The sequence below is a fragment of the Bactrocera oleae genome, chromosome 5 (genome assembly GCF_042242935.1).
Source record: "Bactrocera oleae isolate idBacOlea1 chromosome 5, idBacOlea1, whole genome shotgun sequence".
Classification (NCBI taxonomy): domain Eukaryota; kingdom Metazoa; phylum Arthropoda; class Insecta; order Diptera; family Tephritidae; genus Bactrocera; species Bactrocera oleae.
This window is the reverse complement of record NC_091539.1, coordinates 50,312,301-50,331,701: the sequence shown is the minus strand read 5'-3', so window position 1 is coordinate 50,331,701 and position 19,401 is coordinate 50,312,301. Positions and strand designations below refer to the sequence as shown.

Below are 19,401 nucleotides of genomic sequence, written 5' to 3'. Positions count from 1 at the left end.
ATCCTACGACACCTTGCACAAGAATGAGTCCCTTCGTCCTAAACCTTTGCGTTTTGTACTACACTCACAGCCAGCAACTCCTGCGCCTGGTCGCTAAGGTACCACATTTAAACAACCAATTAGCCGAGCATACGCGCCGTGAGAGCACGTTTATAAGAGCAGCACAACGCTTGCTATGAGCGCAGAAGAAATTATTTTACTGATCAGTTTTATTAACAGGTAAATACGAAACCATAACAAGGCACTTAACTTCCAGCTCAAGCGCGCTCTCTGTACTAAAGACCACAACTTCAAAATAAACTGAGAATAAACAAAACAAGCACTTTTACACCACCACTCTCTTTCATTTCAGACTGTAGTTATAATACGCACGCAATAAACTCTTTGCCATGTTTCAACTACGCTCACGCTCTCCTACGATCGCTCTGTTCATGCACGATCACTCGCTCATTTGTCCGAGTGGTAGCGCACGCACTCACCTCTAGAAAAAATTTGCCGCTTATCAGTCGGCTCAGGTAAATAATAATGCATTGATATCGCAAGCATGCTTCCTTGTTCTGCTCACTCGAGTGAGTGCGTGAGTAGTCTGAGGCCGACCGTGAACTCGTTCTTCACAGTGATCCTACAAAACAAAAAAAAAAAACTGTTCCCAATCTGGTTTCAAGCTTTAATTGCATATAAAGAGTATCTTTCGGTAGCCATCTCGGCTCTCTTGCACTGGTTTTTACACTCATGCTCATTTACCTGTTTAGTTTTGTTTAACCGATTTCAGGATTTTACTTTGATTTGAGTGGTCAAATGTTATTTCACGCGTTCAGACTCAGTGTTCAATGAGAGCTCGGCGATGAAGGATATGTTGTGGATATGATACACCTCTCTATCGTTTGCTTTTATAAGGTGACGGAAGTTTACGTAAATATTCTTCAGCCTTGAAGTATTTGTCTTGCATCAAGGATTTTTTGGGAATAATTGAAAAATTTGGCTGGGTTTTTTTATTTAGTTTGTTTTATGTTTAAAATTAAGTTTGTATTTGGTCATTCACAACTTTCTGTATATCTCAAAAAAAATCTGTCCGTATATAACATAAAAAAATTACAAAAAACATTTTAAAAACTAATGGTATTTCTACTTAGCTCATTACTTGTGGCATAAAAAGTGCCCAATACTTGTAAAAGGGATTTTGCTTACTCTTCTACACTTCTTTTACTAATTTAGACACTGTATAACAATCTACTAACTTTAAAATAATTAAAAGAAAGGAAAAATTCTAACTGGAACCAAAATATTCTAGGGATACCAATAAAGCTCTAATGTTTAGCAAGTCCTTTGAGCTTTCTGAAGCTTTCGAATCTAGTGCTATTAATGGGAAGTCGAAGAGAAGCAAATTACGAAAGACTAATAATATTACTAACCTCGCACTATAATTATAAAATATTTAAATTTCTTCTAATAATAGTCAGCTTGCATTGTAACTTTGCTGGGAATATAGGTCACATATATGTCCAGTAGACCACACATGGCCTTAAGAGCCACCACAGCTACTGTGCTGTTCACTACTCAAAGTCTAATATTTAATTCTTTAATTATATTAAATGTAATATCGTAGCCACTAAGGTTCTTAATTTTGCTTTGGTTTCTGAGTAAAATTTATTCCCTTTCTACCCACATATATACAATATTTTAAGAGACACACCTAGTGTGAAATTTTGAAATTTCATATTTCAATAGTTTTATATACCTCCAATAATACATACAAATCGACACAATGGCTGCATCGGTTTTTTGTTCTGATCACCGAATTAGGCCAAAAACGACTAACATTTGGGGTAAAATTCAACTTTTGTCTTAAACGACGCCATTTTGTCAACTTTTATTTTTTTTTTTAAAAGCTTTTTCTATTTTTATGTTTCATCGACAGAGAAGGACGTCATCACTACAGCAGTGGAGGATCTCTTTGTTTTAGCGCCGTCGGAGATCTTGTATGACTCAAAATATTAAATGTTTTTTTTTCAGAAATGTTATTGTAATGTCTTTTTGAAACACACACCCCTCAAAACAATTGATACAGTAGTTTTTTTTTTAAATTCCCAAAAATCGATTCTCACAAACGAGGTTACATCAGTTAACTCTAATTGCTATTGTTTTTTTCGATGTAGACGAATAAAAAGTATTTGATTGAAATAAATATAGACTAGATCGAAAGTTTAAGCACAGTACGTTGTGATGAAATGTTGTCCCAATCAACCGACTTATAACCAAAATAGAATACCTCTCAAAATTTTGGATATATATCTACTTTCAATTAAAAAAAAAACCGTCTGAATTTTTTAACAGGCATTTTATTTTTTAAATAAATGAAAATAATGTTCATTCACAGAATTCAATGTATTTTAAGAATAGGCAATTCATGTTGCAAAGTTTTTAATATCATTGATACCGTAGCCGATTTACAGGAGGGGCTAAGAAGAAAGGTGTCTGACCTTGAAGAAGATTTTTCTACTTTCACTTCAAACAGAAAAAATTGATTATAAATATTACAACTTTTTCGAAGTGGAATCAAATTTTTATTAACAGAAAGCTTCGTCCATAGTTTACAGGGAGGGTTTAAGGTTCGATATAATATTATTAGAGAAAATTCTGGGTTTATTGCCCTTTTGGACTCATAGTGTTATCCTCAAAATTGATATCAAAACAAGATTTAAGGCGCTTTCAAAAGGGTATTTAATGTAATTTTGTTCATGCCAGACATATACGAAGTGATTTGTTATTGCCTGCAATAAAACAACGACGGATTATTCGATTGATATGAATTTTATTTATCCGAAAGATAATCTTGTGGCATTACATTAAATATGATTTCTGGCATATGACCGCCACGGCTGGCATGGATGTAGTCCAATCTGGACGTCCATTTCTCGATGACTTTTTCCAACATTTGTGGTCGTATATCGGCAATAACACGGCGAGTGTTGTCTTCAAAAAGGTTAAGCGTTTGTGGCTTATGCGCATAGACCAGTGACTTTACATAACCCCACAGAAAATAGTCTAGCGATCGATTGTGGCACGAGCTGTTTGACATGTTGCGCCGTCTTGTTGGAACCACAGCTCCTGGACATCATGGTTGTTCAATTCAGGAATGGAAAAGTTAGTAATCATGGCTCTATATCGATCCCCATTGACTGTAACGTTCTGGCCATCATCGTTTTTGAAGAAGTACGAACCAATGATTCCACCAGCCCATAAAGCGCTCCAAACAGTCAGTTTTTTTGGATGTAACGGTTTTTCGACATACACTTGAGAATTAGCTTCACTCCAAATGCGGCAGTTTTATTTGTTGACCATTCAACCAGAAGTGCGCTTCATCGCTAAACAAAAAAATGAACGTAGTGCGCGATACGTATTCCGCACAAAATTATTTTCGAAATAAAATTGCACTATTTGCAAGCGTTGTTCAAGCGTGAGTCTATTCATGATGAATTGTCAAACCAAACTGAGAATAAATCACTTGACAGATTTTAAATGGGTCACCATCTTGAACAGTAATGCTGCCTTAAAATTCTATACCTCGAAAAAAACACCCTTTATATCTAAGAATATTAATATTCTAAACTGCCCTTAACATAAATATGTGACTAGTTTGGATAAAAGCCGCATTTTGACATCAAGCCCAATGAAAGTCTGTGAGATTTTCGACACCGCTACTAACAACGCTAAAAAACATTTTGCACGTTTGAGAATAGTAATTAAATGTGATCATAATTTAGAAAATACAGATCGATACAGTATTGATCAATACTGTATTGAAACTTATGGACTTTACACTGTTATTTCGTCAACGCCGAATTCTTAGCGACGCCATCTCTTCTGTGAGTCAATGCTCTCAATTTAAATATTTTTCAAAAGTCCTGTGAAAAGTAATTTGCTCTGCACTCAAGCATAAAGCGTATATCCGGGCGTGTATGCCACGTGCAACAACACGCTTGTCCTTTCAACAAACCCCTCCCTGGTTAAAATATAAATGAAGCAACGTCAAAACGAAATTTTCGAACACAAACAAAAAACAACACACGTTTTTTAATTGCTATGCAATTATCAAAAAGTTATAGGTTCACCCTAGTAATAAGCGCAACAACGAGGGCAACTTGTTAAGCCACACATGCAACAAGGTAACAAAATCAAGGGCGACCTACGTTCATTAGTGCACCACATTGTATGGCTGGTGAGCTGGTGACACATTATCAGGAACTAGAAATTTTTTTATAAAAAACGGCTATCTTTTTTTTGTTGTTATTTATTATTTTTTCAATTTTAATTTTTTATTTTATTTTTACTTTTATTTTTTATTTTTTTTTTACTTTTATTTTTTTTTGTGTGAATAATTTTACACAATATCACTGCGTATGATTTAATACACTTACATATGTATCTTTCCCGTTTGGCGGCACGCCGATCCAGCTGAACAAGTCCTGGTGGCTGTGTTAAACACCAGCTTGGCTGCAGCACTTAAATTTAGTGGTAGATTTTTGTAAATATTTTAATTAAATGCAGAGCCCTTAAGATACATAACAATATATATATATGAGAAATAATACCAAAAATAAAAATTAAACTGAAAACAAAAAAAAATCTTGCCAGTTGTTGTTGTCCAACAAGCCAGTGGCCAAGCAACAGTTCCGCTGTTCGCGCACACATTTACATATATTTATTTATCTACATACATATATACATACCATATGTACATATACAAGTAACTATATATACGTATTGCTGTTATTGCTGTTGTTGTCATGCTGTTGGCGCAACGGCGCGTGGCAGGTGTATTTACGAGTTACGTGCTCGTCAAGCTGTAGGCACCACTTTTCAGGGTAAAAACTATAAACAAAGTGGTTATACATACATACATACTTATATACATGAAGAGATATATATTTACTTGTGTAGGTAATATGTACTAATATACCAAGTCGTTTTTGTATGTATATAGTGCTTGCTTGCTTTCCTAGGGGTTGCATTTTAATGGAGCTCCACGAAAATCCAAGTGAAAGGGTCGTAAGAAAATAATTTTTTATAAAAATAAATACAACAAAACACTATAGTACAAAATCGAGTTTGTAACCCAACTCAAGTTGAAAAATGTAATATGAAATTATTAACATATATGTTTATATACTATATAATATATAGTATATATATATATATGATTGAGCGATGATCTATCAAAAAGTCTTGTTACAGAATGAACAATTATTTTCTTTAAATAATTTTAACTGTATGGTACCTCCTAAATACTCCATATTTCTATATTATACATACATTCATTTAAATTGGGATTTTTTCCAAAGCCATCCATACTCATATCGAAAAAAAGATTTTTCGAGAAAATTTCAAAGGACTGTGAAAATTGTGTTTATTGGAAATTTAATCAAGGCATTCAGATCAACTGCTACCTGAACAGCTGTAAACGCTAGTCCCTGTGGTTCCCTTAACTCCTAGATATGGATCATCAGACCCTCATAGAACGACGAAGCGCTTTGTCGCTGATAGTGTGTCTATCGAGATGTTTTAACCTCAGTTTGACAAAAACTAGACAGTTGAGAAGAAAGTGTCTAAGGGTGTCCTCTCGAGCAGGCGTATCGGCTTTGCATTTTCCAGTAGCTTGATTATATTTTTTTTACTTCTTGACAAGTCTTGAGCGCACTGTCAGCGAGCTCAAGGTTAGTATTGCAGCTTTACTATCGTATAAATTTTGAAAGAAGATTTTTATGCAAAAAAATTATAAAACCTTTTTGAAGGAGCAGTATATCGACTGCTTTCTTAATAGTAGCCTCTTCCGCTTGACTTACACTGCAATGGTCTGGAAGCCTGAAGCTAGAGTTAGTAGAGAGCTCCCCCTAATATCTTTCCCTTAGAATTCGAACCATCCGTGAAAAAGCTCACTGCACTACTCCTCCAGCGCCCTCGCCCCGCTCACATATCCCTCCCATGTGTGCACATAAAAGCAAGTTATAAGCGATGCAATCAAAGAAACGGAGGATTTCGGAATGTCGCTGCTTCAAACCCCTCATATACCAAGCTTTTTTAAGTCTAATAGTAGCCTTCGCTTCCGTTCTACAAGTACTACACTACTCGGAAGAGAATATTTGATATATTGCTACTATAAACTTCACAGTAAATTCTCTAAAAGTATTTGTGGTATCTTACTGAAATTTAAAATGCGAACCTATATTTCTTATTCACAGAGAAAAGTCGCACTTCGTGGAAAGCCGAATAACCTAGCATTTAATAAAATATAAACACAAAAACTTAAAGCCTTTAAAAATTTTAATGCCAAACAAAATCTCCAAAAGCCCCAGCTCATGTTAGCCAAAATACACTGCATATAGCTTACAAAAACAATGCGTACTACTTCCACAACAAACACGTGCGCATGCTTTCCCCTCAAACAAATCGCATTGGTCATTGAATCCGAGCTCAATTCTCAGCTGTTAGATAGCAATCGCTCGTGACCGCAGGGCTCGTGTGACCACCACCACCAGCTACATCTCCGCAACCACCACTACTAACAACAGCCCTTACGGTATCCGCTGGCCTTTCGCAGTTGTTGTGCCGATCCTTTAATATCGCTTTTGCTTTCTTGTTTATTGCCAAATATCGGCTTTCGTCTGCTGATTTACGTTTGATTCTTCTTACATTCAACTTGAAATTTTGTTGCTGTGGTTGTTGTTATTACTTTCTTTACATAGCCAAATAGACACACAGTTGTATATACATTTAGTTCGTATCGTTATCTGTAGTGGTTTTGTTTATCGTTGTGTGTGTGTGCGAGAATGTAAAACCAAAAAACCCCTCAATTCAGTGGCACAGGCCATTAGATGCGGTCAAGTTGAAAACATCTGCTTGGTCGGATCGGTTTCTTTCTTCATATTGTTGTTTGTTGGTGACTTGAATTGCACTCGCCATGACTTTTGTATTTAATTTTTGTTAATTTTTATTGGTTCTGTCTTGTGTCTATCTCATTCTAATTTCGACTTTTCTGTCGATTGAAAAACATGCTATTATTTGTGAAAGAGTTTTCCGGGCAATAGGTGCAGATGTCCGTATGTATGGGATCGATTGATTAAATGTATCGGTGTCCATGCGGTAAGGTTAAGAAAATAACCGAAGGCCAGTTGTAAAGACTTTTTGGAATAAAAAACGAGGTAGCAACATATCAGCCCTTCAAACGGGTTAGTCAACCGCCTTTGCGGGATTAAAGCTTCAACCCTTGAGAGCTGACACTTTCAGACTTCCTGCTGAGCTGAGCAGAGAAATAGAAAGGAAACACCTAAGCAGATTTTTACAGGTCTCAAAGCACTTTGTCGACTAAATAAGGCTTATTACGGAATTTCTATTATATTGCTTCACAAAGGACTATTTACAGAAGTTCAAGAGCAATCCCAGTCTTCAGGATCAGTATTTTCATATGCCGGGTTGACATGAAAGCAAAGAATGAAGCTTTCTAGACACTTTGTATTGTAGAGGCTTTGTGGTACCAGAACAGGTCTTTGGACCTTATACTATGGTGATGAATAGATAAATTTAAAAAGTCCCTCTCAACCAAATACGTAAAACAGTTGCGATGTATAGAAATATTACACTAATCCGACTCTGCACTGGCCTCACAGTATTATTAGAGTCTAGCTGTTTCTATTTTTAAGTTTAGGCTATCACTTTCATTGACATATCTTTAAAACTCCGCGCGAAGGGAACCCTACTCGGTTCGAAAGATTTGTAGTGGAATAAATCTGATTCGATTGAAAGAAAGGGAACATTTGTTTCATTATTTCCAGCGTAAAAGTCTCAGATGATCTCTTTTGTCTTATTGCAGCTTACTATTGGACAATAGCATATTATCGGGCGTCGCGCAAATTCCAGTTGTTGCGAGGTTACAAGCTCATTGTGACTCGGGTTGAGCCGCAAGATGTCCACTGATCTTATTATGCTCTGCAAGATACTTATCAAGTTGACCGCTTGGCACAAATTTAGTGGTAAAACTTAAACTTTTACCTGATGTCCACTGTCTAAGTTATCTCAGCACCTCCATCTCTAATGTCCAACTTTTTGAAGACTAGGATAGCATTTGAAGGGCTCAAGATCCTTTTTTAATATATGAATGTTTACTTCGCCTTCAGGAATTTTTGGCAATCACAAAAGTCATAGCTGTAATGTCCATGTGTAATTTTCAGATCGAAAAGACTGCAAGACGATTGTTGGCGCCTATTGCCTGGCATCACACGCAAGCCGGATAGGCATTAGTAACGTTGACACATGCAGGGAAGAAGTCATGAGCGAGAACATGGAACAGCTCCTTTGCTTCTGTCCGGCCTTAGCTAGAACTCGGCTGCGATATCTGGAGCTTCGCAATTCAAGGGACATTATGAAGTATCAGAATTAGATATCAAGTCTCTATTAAACTTTGCAAAAAGCCCTGACGCTCTGTATGACGGACTAATACTTCAAATTAAACTGAACTTCTAAGTGGTATTACAAAGGACCAATAGGTATATATTTATATAGTGTGACAGCCAGCCAATACAATCTAACCTAATGCTCGGATCTGACAGAAGTCTAGGTCAGATTGAAGGTGTTTTTCTAATATTTAACCCAAGTCCATCAATCAAGACCCAGGAAGAAAAATACTAGCGTTTTAAATGGGATTTATCTTTAAGATATTATATATTCAACCCAATCGGCTGAGTTTGAACCTTGTTTCAGTATACTAGGAGCTGCCTACACATAAAAACTAAAAGCTAAAGGTAGTATCAAAAATATGTATAAAACTCAGAACTATATAGGACTAAAAATAGGAGTTCCAAAATGTTCCCCAATTCAAAAGGTGCAAAGGAATCTTAAACTCCTAAGAAACTTATTTACGCTACTGGTCTTATTAGCCACAAAATTAATTTTTTCTCCATATTTTGAGAGCAACTTGAAAGGCGCATCATTAGGCATTGTCTACAAAAACCGTACCATTGTTTGCAGTTATTTGCATTACTTGAAAGGACACGCCGTGAAAAGAGGAGAAAAAGTGATTTTTCAAACGGGAAATGTCAAATCACAGCCACAGCGTTTAAGTTTAATTCAATATTTGAATAGGCAAGAAAAGAAAAGGGTACTCAACACATGCACCCCAATGATAACATTAAGGACAAAAGCAACATGCAGCACCGAAACACCAACACAAAAGCAGCAAAATGTAAGCGAAACAACAAAAGCGGCGAGAGAAAGGTAAAAAGAAAGTGTTAATGATGCACATTGAAAATGGCAAACAAAGCAAACGATTATGGAAAACAGCAGACAAGCGAAAGGATATGCAAAAGAATGTCGAAGGACACATATGGGCGAGTGATATGCGAACGAATTTTTGTGGCGAGTGCGAATTTTTTGCGTATCATGGCATTGTCAAATGGTCGATCGATCGATCCATTCAACTCTTATTGACATTTTCGAAAGCGAAAATAGACACGGGTTTTGCGAAGCGAAAATCGATTTATTTTCGCCCAAAAAAAACATAAAGAAAATAGAAAATTGTCACCACAAAAGCAACGCAAAACACCTGGCCGATTTGCAAAAATCCATAACAATGCTGGGAAAATGCCGAAAAACCTCCGCAAAAATTGATAACAACAACCAAAAAGCAACTATCATTTTGATATTCAATAAAAGCGAAAGGATTGCTGACTAGTTGCCGTTTCGCCACTGGATTTGCGGTGCGGAACTGCGGCACGACGGAAATGCGCTTATAAGGAAGTACATTACATGCCACACATACTCACACCAACACCACTGCAGCGACGCTCACACATTAAGTGCTGGTTAATGTTTTTATTCCGGTTTGTGCAGTGTCGTGAAGTACCTTAGTGCCGTTTGCCGCTTGGGATTCATTGCAACGTTGGCGTTCTGACAGCAAATCAATGCGAAATGAACTCATCAAAATTCCAATTGTTGTCAATGTGCGGCTACATATTTGTGTTTTTTTGTGAGTGGGAACTGCATAACAACGGGAACGTCGGGTTGCTAAAGAAAAAAACAGTGGTAATTCGAGTTGCCACTTTACTACAAAAGTTTTGGTTTACAAAAATTTGAAGAAGCTTGTTATTAGGCAAGGAATATTGAGCTGTTGTGGACGTAGCAGACTATAAAATCCGAGTTACTGTCCACAAGATTTATAAAGAAGTTATATACAGCCTCGGAGGAGGCTGGTGCTTCCACTTTTGTTAGAATCCTTATTCCAGAAATGGCGATTTTTTTAATTTGTGGACTCTTGCATGTAAAACGAAGCTCAGTAAGCTATCAGCCAAGTTCTAAAAAATAAAGTTACGACTTCTGGTAAAGGTTAGAATTTCAGAAGTCGCATTTTCTGTTAACAAATATTTCAGACCTTTTTGTTATTAAGCAAAAGTGTTGCATACTATTTTTTTCTTGTGGAGACTACATAGTAACTATATGGCACTTGAGGGGACAAATCGTTCTAGAGCTTTGCTTTGATTTTTCATCAACAGTAATAATCCAATGCAAAAACTGTCCTGTGGTAGCGTTAAAACAGTATTTCTGTATTGAAAAATAATCTTTTGACATCTCTTGGTGAATTCATTCATGTGCCGCCTAATTTCCTTGCCTCGAAAGGTTGGCTGCTCGAGTGACTCTCAAATATTCTACGAGCTCTTATCAAGTAATGCTTCCAGTTCTGCTCAGGATAGGTCGCTGGGCTGATGTCCGCTTCAAAGCTAACGTAGAAACCTACTTGGATAGCTGTAAACTCTGGTCCTTTGTGAATTTTAAAACTCCTAGATATGGTTCAGCAGACCCTTATGGATCGACGAAGTGATTTGAGTTTAACACAAAATATGTAATGATGATACAAATGATGTGTCTACCAAGATGTTTCAACCTCGAGCAAAAGCTGGAAAGTTGAGACGAAAGTATCTTGATGATTCCACCTCGTCCTATTCCATACAGCTCTAGCAATTTGCATTCTAGAATGGACAGTGGCCAGTCAAAATGTAGAAGCAAGAACATGTACTCGTAGTTCAGAGGATATCTTGCGCTCGCATTTCGGTTGTTGACTGGCGCTTGTCAAGCTTACAGGAGATTCATAAATCCAAAGCTAAAGCGCAAGTGGAGAGTGGAGTACTGACTCATTGCCAGTCGGAAGAAACTGGGGTAAAGGTGTTCCGTTTAGCAAGCTGACCAGATATGCAGTTTCCGGCGATTCCGCTGTGGCTAAGCACCCAAACAAGTCGTATAGCAAATACTGATAAATAGATCAAAAACTTCTTGAATAGGCTCCAGCGCATTGTTAGCGACCTGAAGACCAATATTGTCGCTTTGCTGTCGAAGTGAATTCACACCTCTCTGAAAGAAGCGACAACTCGAAGCAGGGCCAATGTAAGCCACCACCGCAGTTATGTCGGAACAAATCCAACTTTTTCTAAAAATTAGGCAGTTAAAAAAAATATATTTTTTGAATATCTTACCATGACAACTAGCATGGAAGACGATTTTGAGAGAGTTCATAAAAAGTCTTACAATTAATTAATACAAAAATTATTGCTAACTTGTGGCAACACTAATATGAAACATGCTAAGCTTACATACAAACATACATATATATATATATGTGTTGGTACGTCCATTGCGTTCATGTTCACCGAGAAGCTTTCGCTTTCTGTAGCCGTCAATCAAATCGATCATTCATCATTGTTGCATTGCATTGCCGCCATGTTGCACATTGATTGCTTGGCGCTGTTGTTCTGATCATTTAATTAGAGAAATAAGTGAAATACTCTGAACACCTCATTGCTGCTGGCGCAGAATAGCTAATCAGGCACCTACGCCAAACCCGCAACCCAACTGCAGTTATTGCAACCATGTGGCATGAATGAGTGAACGAAGTAGTTGTATGCTGATGGACAAAAATAAATGTATAAATGCAGTGCGTGGCGCATGCCAAAGCGTAGACAGCAGTGCCACCAAAAACAACAGCAAAACCAAAAAAAAAAAGAAAAATAATGTGGCATGTTGCAAGTGCGTGCATGGATTTACTTTTGACTGGTGGTATGCGTGTGGTTGACATGGAATTTTCGCCAACTTGCTCATTACGCTGGCGCTAATGAGCCGAGGTGATCGTGAGCGGAATAGTTACAATTTTCGTGGAACTGTTGCCTTAAGCGCCGAGTGCTACCACCAGGAGGGATTTATTTTGATTGGGAAAATGCTGAAACTTAAATTAATTAACACAAATGCGAATTGTTGGCGCAAGTTGCCGTGTGGCACGTACACAAAAAAAAAAATGCATAAAAAAGTAAAATATATTTAAATATCTGCAGTGGTAACTATATGTTTTGCCAACGCAAGTATTTCGGCAATCTCAATCGGCATTTAATGACCATTTAATTCATGCCACCAATGCGCAAACATTTTTTAATACATTTTTGATTGCTACTCCCTTTTGCATTCAGGCATTTAATCGCTACATTAAATATACATATTAATTAATTACAATATTTTTATTGTTTTTCTGGCAACATAGTTGCTTTTTATTGCTTGCTAAAAAAAAAATTCGTTAGCAATATAGAGCACAAAACGCTTTTTACAACTTTTACGTAGCCGCAATCGCGCACACCAACGCATAGACAAGCTTATTACATACACATAAACACAACTCTATAGCCGCCGCAACCGATCGCAACGCAGCGCCGCCGCATCGTAAAATCGCCACCAAGGTGGCAGCGCCGCGCATAAAATGCCACTTGATGATTTTTACTATCGCACGATTCACGACCACCGCCGCTATAGCCGCTGCCGATGCCGCGCCGCGCTGCGCACTATCAAACTCTGTGCCATGTTTGTGCGCGGCCAATCAATGGGTCACATAAAAAGACGCACAACTTTGTTGCGCACCCCAAAGTGGCGGCGGGGTAGCAAACATTTTATTAAATTAAAACACAATTTAAGTATCGTAAAGAATCATTTACAACCCGGCAGCGACATAAAGCCGCCACGCGTTACCGTCGATCTGATTGTCCAACGATCTCGTGTAGATTGTGCGATTTTCGGCCGAGCGCAGCTCCCTCAATATCAAAAGCAAGTCCATTTTATGTACATAATCACTGCTGACGATCTCTTTGTTATCATTATCACGATTTGGTGCTTTAAGTGCTGAGTTGGAATTAATAAAGCTATAAAAAATCCCAGCAATTTTATTGCCGTAGTTCGCAATGTCAAGTGTGGTAGTTGTGGATTATGTAAGCGCCGCCTGTCCGTTCGTATAAAAACGAAAGCTTTGATGATTATCAGCGATAAAGATTTGTTCGCCATTTTATGGGCGGACAAGTCGTAGCGTTTGTGGACATAAAATTGTTTAATGCATTTATGGCTTGTGTTCGACTGTTCGCCGAATATTTTTTAACTATTTATTTGGTCGTAAATAGATCGGTTCTGATTTGAAAACTCTGTAAATAATCAAATCACTAGGATCGTCGAATTTTTAGATTTAAAATAAAACTATAATGATTTTTATCGTTCGCTTCCGTTGCAGAATTAGGTTACAAAATTATTGCAGCGAGATCTTAATTTCCAGCAATCCGAAAGAATATTTTTTAAACTTTTGTCACATAAGGGACTTCGTTTAATAGTTTGAGAAAGAAGAGAGAAGAGAAGAAAGGCACAGCTAGATTGCTTAAGCGTCTATAGTGAAAGACATTTTTAAGAGGTTAGACTTTCCATGAATAAGCAATATGATAAGTTTATAGCATAGATTAGTAATATGAAAGTGATCTGTTTTTAATACCCACATCATTATGAGTTTGTCAAGCGTAAAAGTTTCTAGGTTTTCAGTCTGTCGACTCAATATCTTGGAATCTTATTAATATTAATGTTATATAAACTTCTGCTGAGAAACCAATTTATTAAGAGGAATATAAAACATAATAACACTAATTACTTGCTCTTAATAGAGAAACAACTTCCTTCGAGTATGTCCGGTTCATCTTTATGCCCTATGCTTGTATTTACTTCATGTTTGCACGCTATATGGGTTTTTTAAAACAACCCGATATAACTGTCATCTATCCTGATGAACTAATAGCTACGCTCCTGGCAGAGTAAGGGTTGATATCGTAGAATTATTACGCCAAACCTTGTCATCCACTTTAGAAGCATTGGTAAAGATTATAAGATTTCACAGGCTTCAAATATATGGAAATTAATTTTTGTTTGACCTTTGCAAGAAGGTACTGATCCAAGAAAGCTTATGAAAATTTGTTGAGCACAAAAAATTACTAAGAACCCTAACCTTACCTCTTTGATAATTGCAGTACAGTTTACTCAATACAAAGTGGTGATATTGTCAGAAATTAGATAATCTTCCAACTATTCTAACAGTTCCGACAGTATAGTGTCGGAGTTTGTATGAATTATTTTATGTTTACTAACACAGTTGGAACTAAAGGAACTACAAAATATTTCAGTTTATTAGTTCTAGGTTTGTTAGCTAACAACACCTATCTTTTTCATGAAAGCTTAGAGATCCTTCTCGGAATGATTAGTGGACTATTGAAAAATTTTTTAAGGCAAGGAAGACGTCGACCTAAATAAGCTAATCAAATGCACACCACTCTTAAACTGTCAAAAAATTCTAAAGAGTATATGTTACCTAAAGACAGGTCCCCACATAACATAAAAGTCTAAATCAAAAATATATTGATAATGATAAGAATGGAGTCCAGACTTGCAGCTCTTGTGACGATTTTCGTGTAATGTATTATCTGATAGTCAAAGGCAATGTTATTTGCCTCAAGAAACTTCACAATAATATCTCGAAAACATTAGCGGTTTATCGTTGCCTTTAGCGGAGAGAAAATTTTTAACACACCCTCTGATCAAATTTGAGCCGGACTAATAAAAAATATATTATCAATTATTTTTAAACAAATCTTTACTATCGCCTTCAAAATGGGGGTCTGAGCAAATACAAGCATGTCAACACTTCAACCAATTTACCATACTCTTGTTATAAGCCGCGGCTGGAATGGCATTCAATGCCTTCAGGGAATTTTAGTTTTTTCGGTTACGGCTCGTCTCGTCACCAGTAAAAATGCGCTCTATGACTATATGGTTCTCAGCTGCATATCTTTTACAACCTCTACTCGGCGCCGTTTTTGCAAAGGATTCAGGTATTTTGGTACGAGTTTAGCATTGACACGCTTTATACCCAAAAAATTAACTAAAGTATATTGAGTCGATCCATAACAGATATTGAGATCGTCTGCTAACTCTCTGATGCTAACACGCCGAATTTTTATCATATTCGATGTTATCGTCATAAACAGAGCTGAAGAGGCGACTCGCATCAGGAAAGTTTTTAATGACTTCACGATCTTCTCTGAACGTTTTGTTCCGCTCAAATACTTGTGTTCGTTATAAACTAGACTTTCTAAAACATTTCTGCAACATTTTCAAATATTTCGTATTCGTAATTCCATTGAAAAACACAAAATTTCAACAAGGTTGCTTAAGTTAAATATTTTTTTCTATGGCAGCTGACAAACACATACTATTTCACATAAGGAAATCAAACTTCACACGAATAAAAAAGGTCGAACCAATCCTGGATCTTTTATTGATTCAGTTTGCGCGTATAGTTTAAATGGACCAGTTTGGCTCTAATTTTATTATATTATTATATGGTAAATGTATGATGTGTTAGATAAGTGATCTAGTAGCGAGTAAGGTTAGTTGTCCCAACCATACATATAGACATATAATTTATATACTCTGTTTTATCGTGTCTAAGCTGGAAATCGCTGGCCTAAAGCCCACCCCTTTATATAGCATCTTGGCGTACATAGGTTAACCTGTTCGAAAACTGTAAATCAGCTTAATGTTATAATTCCTATTCATATCATCGTTCAATTTTATGTTTGTATTTCTATTATTTATAAATATGTATATATGTTTTTCAAATGTCATGAGTACTGGTTTATTGAGAATAAACACACGTGCACTTCTCTCCTTGTTTATTGCATATGTATTTAGTCCTTTCACTCGAACACGAGCTGCAATATTGTGTAACTTAACAAGTAAAAAGGTGAAACGGTCAATGCCAACTAACGCCAGGCGCGGAAATTAATGAAACGGAACGTTTAATATCCTGTTTTTGTTGTATCAATAGTTTTAGAGTTAATGCGCTTACAAGTTCCAACTACAACGATGCATGAAATGCAACCAAACGAGTGATTACAATGCGGAAGCAACACAAGTACTGACCCTGTACAACGCTGTGCTCATCCTTATTGTGTAATAATTGCTTATAATGCCAATTGTGAGGTGAGGAGCAGCTGTTCGCACTCACAATCGACAACAAAATTAAAATGAAATTAAAAGCATATCCTCCTATCGAGTGCTATAAGGACGAGAAGTAATGCATTATTGGTTATTACCACCAAATATCTCTTTCGCTTGTAGTTCATCGATTGCCGCGCCGCATAAGGCACCTAAAGTTGCTACAAATTCCATAAAATTTTGACATAGTAAGTAAGCAAGTAAGCATGTTTTTTAGGCAATATCCGAAAAGTTCATGAGTTTTTGAGGTGTTGCACGCATGTGGCCAGCATAAGTGATGTTGCACTTGAATTATGTTTCCCTGCTCATCCGCCACCTCACTTCGTAAGCTCACGCAACTAATTTCGGACAAAAAAAAGCGAGTGAAAAACGAAAGCAAAATAATTTACTTGATTGCTCAATTTAGTAGCTGTGCCACAGTGCTACAAAGTATTGCATATGGCTGCCTGGAAGTGTGTGTGTCGCTGCTCCGTCGTTCTTTGTTGTTGTATATAAACGTAATTGAATCGTTTAATTTAAAAGAAATAAAGTTTGTAATAATGTCTGGCAGGCGATTTCGATTTTGGCGCATCATATTGTTGGTATTGTTATTGTACCGAAAATTATTACCACACTCCATATATGGCCGGTACTGATCCAGTTAATTGAGTTTTGCGCTTTTTACTTATAAGCTTTTTTCTTAATTCCTATTAATATGAACATACGACAGCGTTTTAGCGGCGTAAATGTGCGCGTTTATTGATTTTTAATGAAGCTAAATAGTGCGGAGTTATGCTTTTGAAGTGCGCATTGACGCTGTGAAATCGTGTTTGTGGCGGCGGTTCTTGGCTGACATAGCCGAAATAAGATATATGCAGGTACACAGCATATTCCATATTATATATATTGTATATAGAGCTCATCATGTGCCTACATATGTACCGAATTAAGCTTAATGATTTTGTTTAGTTAGTGCTGGTAATAGCTGGTAATAGGTCTATGAAAAGTTTAGCCATTCACATGCTAAAAAAGCAATCAACAACTAATATTGTAATTTTTATGATTGATGATGCGTTAAATCTTGACTTTCTACAAGTATTATTGCAGGAGCATAAATCTTTACACAAACTTATGGAGAATGCCGCGGAGTTGACGGTGTTTATTAGAAAAAAGAATTCCGGTTATTCTTATCCTATTTTTCCGTTATAACTTATATTTAGCATGTCGAATTGGAATTAAGACGGAGGAGATCGGAATCTGATGAATAACAGACTTCTTGTTAATATTATATGGGAAGTTAGAAGCTTTTTTCCTTTTTAAGAACCTCCGAGTTACTAATACATAAATCCGAAGTACCTTCTGATCAAATTTGCCGATAAAAATTAATTTCCTAGATTGGTTTAATCATTTTTATATTCGTATGAAATTTGATCTTCATATGTCAATTAGTGTACAATGTGTTTAGCAGCTATTTCGTAACGACACGACAGGTTCTTCTGGCAATTTTTACGATGAAAAAAAATTAACAATAGATTTTCTTAAAATTTTTTGTTTCCAATGGAACCACAGCTACGGAATCTTTGAAAATGTTACAGACATGTTTTGAGAAGTCTACTTTATCACGAACACAAGTATTTGAGTGGCACAAAGCATTCAGTAAAGGTTGTGAAGTCATCAAAAACTTGCCTTATGCGAGTCGCCTCTTCACCTATGTTAACGACGATAACATCGAAAAAGTTAAAGAAACAGTGCTTGATAATCAGAAAGATAGCAGAGAATCTCAATATCTTTTATGGAACGACTGAACAAATTTTAGTTAATGTTTCGGTTATGAAGCCTGTAAGTGCTAGACTCGTACTAAAATACCTGAATTTATTGCAAAAACGACGTCGATAAGAGGTCGGGAAAGAGATGATTGGTAACGTATCTCAGCCGAGACTTATAAATAGTGTTTGGAAAATTGTACTAAACACAGGCTTGCATGTATTGGCTCAAAAATAGTCCATTTTGAAGACGATGATATTGTAGTTTGTATGTCAGTCTGAGACAAATTTGATGAGATGGTATGTATTGATATAATTATATTATAGATGTCAACAATAAGTTAGGTCTTATATTAAATTCCATTCTTATATATGTTTCCACGAAGTTTTATTTGTTTTTTCACTATTTCATGGATGGTTAAGATCTAATTTTGTGGATTCCGGTACGCTTACTTATCACAAAGATCAGTCGAAGTTTAATACAGCACAGCGTTACTCATGTTTACTATATGGAGGCAGGTTGGTACATATCCTCCATTTTATGACGCTTAATTATAAAAGCGATGTCACGAAGAATTTTATTTTCTCATTATATATTAATGATAATATTCCAATATCGGCCAAATAGAAAAATAATAGTTATAGATATTGAAAACTGTCGGACGAAAAGACAGGCATGATCAGGTTAATATATAAAGTAACAGTTTTTATAAAATGCGATATATTCAATCAAAGCTTGCAGTAAAAGAAGTTAACCAAAAATTAAATAAAAAATCCACTTCCATCCGTGACAATGCTTCCCTGGTAAGCACTGCCGTGACCAGGATTCGAACCTGGGTTACTACGGCCACAACGTAGGGTCCTAACCACTAGACGATCACGGCTATTGGAAGCTTGCTACCGATTCAAAATTGTTTTTACCAAAAACAACGTAAAACTAAATTGGTTGCATGATCACCTATATAACAGGGTAAACACATAGCATAAGCGTATGTATTATCTTTTAGTTAATGAACATGCTTGCATGCAAGCAATTCGGCAGTAAGTAGAGCAGTGCACAAAAAAGAGGAGAAAAACAGCAGGCAGCTGAAATATGAAAAACAGATTTATTTGGGAATATTAGAAAAAGTAAAACAAAACCAAAAATCAAAATAAAAGCAGCCAAACATTAGATACTCTAGGCTGTCTGAATTATCATTATTGGACGCAATCAGCAATATACTGAGCTACCAGATAAATTTATGTTCTAGCTTACATGCCTACTTATTTAGTTTCA

At 36.4% G+C, this 19,401-nt stretch overlaps 1 non-coding gene across 1 annotated transcript; it reads right to left on the bottom strand.

Annotated features, from left to right (window-relative positions):
• Positions 1-18,937: 18,937 nt before the first annotated feature.
• Positions 18,938-19,009, bottom strand: TRNAH-GUG (transfer RNA histidin (anticodon GUG)). The gene has a single exon. It is a non-coding gene; the product is annotated as a tRNA-His (tRNA).
• Between the last annotated feature and the right edge of the window lie 392 nt (positions 19,010-19,401).